Below are 5240 nucleotides of genomic sequence, written 5' to 3'. Positions count from 1 at the left end.
TTGTTTACTATTTTTTACATAGGAACTGGGAAATTGTTACAAAGGTGTTGATATGGCTTTTCTTGTGCAAACTCAGAGCTGATTGGCTTATGGTATTCCTCACTTAGTCTAAAGTTATCTCAAACATTCCTTCATAACATTTTATTTCAGAGTTAAGAAGAGTTCAGCCAGGAGCAATGGCTCACTCACGCCTGTAATCCCAGCACTTTGGGATGCTGAGGCAGGAAGATCACTTGAGTTCAGGAATTTGAGACAAGTCTGGGCAACCTGGCAAAACCCTGTCTCTACTAAAAATACAGTAACTAGCTGGGCATGGTGGTGCGCACCTGTAGTCTCAGCCACTCCGGGGGCTGAGGTATGAGGATCACTTGAACCCAGGAGGTCTAGGCTGTAGTGAGGCTTGATTGTGCCACTGGGCACCAGCCTGGGTAACATAGTCACAGAGACAAAAACTGAAAAAAAAATAATCTAAGTGTGTCTCAGAAGGTTTATTTATATACTAGGATGTTGCTATTTTCAAAAGTCTTCTACGTATACAACTCTTTCACTATTATAAATAGTGTGATCTCTTCTGACTCAAGGTATAAATATAGTCACCTCTGTGTGTTTTAAAATTATTTGCTTTTCATTTATTTATTTATTTATTTTGAGAAGGAGTCTCACTCTGTCACCGGACTGGAGTGCGGTGGTACAATCTCGGCTCACTGCAACCTCCACCTCGCGGGTTCAAGCGATTCTCCTGCCTCAGCCTCCCAAGTAGCTGGAATTACAGGTGCATGCCATCACGCCCAACTAATTTTTGTATTTTTTTAGTAGAGATAGTGTTTCATCATGTTGGCCAGCATGGTCTCAATCTCTTGACCTTGTGATCCACCCGCCTTGGCCTCCCAAAGCGCTGAGATTACAGGCGTGAGCCACCGCGCCCGGCTAAAATTATTTGCTTCTTTGCTCATTTGTACTACTGTAGTATTCACATAAAATTCAGTACTTTATGGGGTCTACCACCACAAAATAGTTCTAGAACACTGGGGACTTTAGTCCAAAGATATTTGGTACTTTTTAAAGTGCCAAAGGTAGTAGAAGGTGGGGGAGGAGGAAGAGAAAGACGGGGAGGGACGGGAGGAGAAGCAGAGAGCATGAGAATCTAATCACTCTACTACTATTGTTGCCTCTTGGAGCCCTGAGTGTTTCTTTTGAAGACTGATCATATACATTCAAAGACAAGGCTTGGCTGCTGCTTCCAGGAAACACCTGCTTCTTGTGTCCTTTCTCAGGACACAGTGGTGACCCTGATTTTTGCTCCTTAGCTCATACTTCATTGCCTAGCAATTGTGCCCTAAAGCCTACCACTGTACCAACCTGACATCCTTACCCTTCCCTGGCACTGAACCTTGAGTGCTACCTTGTTCCAGGCCAACAAGCCACTTTGACTTCATATAACTGTGAGTAGTAATGTGGGTCTTGGACGATCCTCTCCCAACGACTCTGAATTCCCTTTGCAAATTGATCTGCTCCTCTACCTTGACCAGCTTTTCATATCAGAGTTCTCAATGAAAGACAGTCTTGACTTAGTCATGCAAAATTTTGTTACACTTTTTGTCCTAGACAATGAGAATCTATTCACTCTACATTCATATAAGTCAGACATTCAGGAGACTACCTAGAACAAAGAAGGTCTGTTTTGCATGATTTGTTCTCCATCCCCAGATGTAAGAGAGCTTGGTATGTGTTTTCAGTGTCTCTTTTACTTGGTACCCACATCCTCCAAGGCAGCTGGTACTATTTATGTCCATCTCATGGATGAGGAAGTTGAGATTCAGGAAGCTCAAGTGAGTTGTTCAAGGTCTCATGGTGATACCTTGTGATTCAGTGAGTCTAACATCTCAACACAGTGGCATTAGCTAAAGGGCAGAGGCTTCAGCAGTGCAGTAACTTGGAAAGCTTATTAATCACATTGACTAATACAACATGTATGCTGGTTAATACCTTTGTATTAATGAAATATTTAATGAATATGCTTGTGGATATGTTTTTATAGAAACATGGTTTTACAGTAGGAGAATATAAAAAGAGAAATGACGATTTGTTCTAGAAACATTCCATAAACAAAATCTTGTTCTTATAGTAAAACCAATGAGAAAGTGTAACAATAATGCAGTGGACTTTTCTAGAGTATTTTTTGACTCAGCCTTTGCAAACAGAAACATTTAGAGGAGAAGAAACTCAGAGACTCTCTGAATAGTGGAACACTGAGCCTATGTGACATCAACTATAGTGGATGGTTACAAGTGATCAGAGAATGCCAAAAATATAAAAGCAAACACCTCTGGAGAGTACCATTAACTGCTGGAAATAATAGTGTTCTTCATATACCCTTAACGGATGGTTTATTACTCAGCCTTTAGAACAGAATTATAGTTTTTTTTTTTTTTTTTTTTTAACCTGTGAACCAATGAAACCAAAAGCATTATATAATTGAAGAGGAATTATGCAGGCATTGCTTAAGTCACCTTCTGAGGTTGGGCAGTAGAAGGCAGGGTTTGGTCGTGACCAGATCAAATCAAGACTGCCTGCAAAGGCAGCACACCAGGTATGTGTTGGGAGGAGGGTCAGGGAAGGGTGGAGAGAGAGGCAGAAGGGTGAGAGACCTTGGGGCTGTGTCAAAGTAGGCTGTGGTCCTTTATTAGGTTCAAACTAGTCACATCGGCTATATAAAAGAGCAAGGTCTATATCCAAGAGAATCAATCAAGCTGTTCAGGAAGTCAATAAAAGCAAGGACAGAAGTCCAGCCTAGAATAGGATGGCCAGAGATATAACAAGAGACAGATGGATTTGAAGGCTGAGTGGGGAACTAATGTCACAAACTTAACGGGCACACAGTCTATTATTCTTGTCAGCTGATTGGTGATTCTCTTGGAGCTGGAAACATACTCTTAAAGGGACAAAACCAAGGGCACAGTCCAACCATGACCCAGGTTGAGTTATTTTGCTCTGTCCTTTTTATCCTCCTAAATGCCAGAGAATCTACATCAACTCTTCAAACATGAGAACTGCCAAGAAATTAAGAATAGGTTAGAAAGAGCTTGTTTAGAATGCAGAGAAATCATCAAAGAGTACAAAATATTAAACTGTCCTCAGAGGAATTCCAAATAGGCTCTAAGGCAAATGGCAAATGGTACACTACATTATGGAAGTAAACTTATTTAATTGGCAAATATTTGTTGTATGCTTAGTATGTTCCAAGCACTGTGCTTGACATTTTATACAATGCAGAGCAAAACAGACAAAATCTTTGACTAGTAGAGCTTAGATTCCAGTAGAGAAGTTCATACATTAAATGAATGATCCCATTAAATTATAATAAATGTTACGAAAGAAAGACTGGGTTATTCTGGAAGAAAAACAGGCACATAAATTAGATTGAGGTAGATCTTATAAGGGGGTGATCTAACAAATTGAGACTTGAGACCTGAGAGAGAGCGGATTAGGAGTTACCCAATTGAAGGAAGAACATTCCAGGCAGACAAAACAGATCAAGCAAAGACTCCAATAGGAATACGTTTTAGCGTATTTGAGGAACTAAAAGAAGTCGTCTTTGGTTGGAGGTCTGGAAGAATGACATGAACATGAGTTAAAGCTCTAAAGGACCTGGACCCAAATCAGATGGGGTTTGTACACCATTTTGATGGGGTTTAAAAGGTAAAATGATTTTTATTTGCATTTAAAAAGACCACTGTCTGCTGCATGGAGAAAAGCAAGTGTAGAAGCTGTGAGACCGGTTATGAGACTATTATGATGGACAAGATAATGGTGGCTTGGACAATATTGAATGAAATAGAGATGGAAAGGATTGAATTGATTTGAGATACATCTTAGAGTTGGAATTGACATGATGCATCAAGATTGTTACATTTCATGGACCAGTGGAAAAGGAAGGGCTATTAAAGGAGATTGAGAAACATTAGCCAGAGAAGTGGGAGGAAATCTACTAGAAATTGGTGTCTAACCAACAGACAACACAAGAAAAGTGTTCCAATAATCAGGGTTGATCAGAAATTTAGAAAAATGAGGTTTCAAAAAATGTATGAGATTTGTGGCCAGGCACGGTGGTTCATGCCTGGAATCCCAGCACTTTGGGAGGCTGAGATGAGCGGATCACCTGAGTTTGGGAGTTCGAGATGAGCCAGGTCAACATGGTGAAACCCTGTCTCTACTGAAAATACAAAAATTAGCCACGTATGGTGGCCCATACCTGTAATCCCAGCTACTCAGGTGGCTGAGGCACGAGAATCGCTTGAACCTAGGAGGCGGAGGTTGCAGTGAGCCAAGATAGCGCCATTGCACTCCAGCCTGGGTGCCAGAGTAAGACTCTGTCTCAAAAAAAAGTATGAGCTTTGTCAGACTAGAAGCTATTCATGACCTTAGCAAGAGCAGTTTTGTAGGGAGGTAGTGGCAGAAGATAGCATTCTAGCCTGAGTAATGAAAGAATGCATGGTAAGAGAGAAAGCGAGTATGAGAGGAGTAATCAATGCTTCTGCAGTTTAACATCGCTTTATAGATAAGCGTTCCTCATTTGATACCTAGAGAGTTAAAATGATGTGCTCCAGATCACCACATTGAGCAGAAGGGGTCAAACTAAATAGGCTTCTATCTCAGGTTCCCCTGCTCATGGAAGAGGGCTAACCTTAGATTACAACCCTGTAATGTTTTGCTGTCCCAGACAGCAGTCACTAGCTGCTTGTAGCTATTTAAATTTAAATTAATTAAAATGAAACAAAGTTTAAAAATTCAGTTGCTCAGTTATGCTAGTCATATTTCAAGTGTTCCATAGCTACACCTGGCTATTAGCTACCACATTGAACAGCACAGATGTAAGACATTTCCTTTAACACAGACAGTTGTATTTAACAGCTCCAATGGAAAGTATTATTTAAATTTAGGCACCTTGGAAAGTGCCTAAAAAAATGAGGGCATTTCTCATAAACAGACCAGGGAAATAGGCTTGGACCATGACTTTCCTGGGCAAAACAGAATATACAGACCCTCTGCTAGATTGACTATTATAAAAACTTTATTTCTGGTCTTTTTACCTCTTAGCTGAGAACACACTAGTAAGGCAAATGGTGTCTCAATACCTTCAAGCTTATAGGTAGGTGTGGTGGGTAAGATGGTCCTCAGTGATCCTCACCTTTTGGTATTTATGCCTTTTTTCTTTTTTCCTTTTTTGTTCAGACTGAGTT

The sequence above is a fragment of the Papio anubis genome, chromosome 10 (assembly GCF_008728515.1).
Source record: "Papio anubis isolate 15944 chromosome 10, Panubis1.0, whole genome shotgun sequence".
NCBI lineage: Eukaryota > Metazoa > Chordata > Mammalia > Primates > Cercopithecidae > Papio > Papio anubis.
This window is presented reverse-complemented; position numbering follows the sequence as displayed.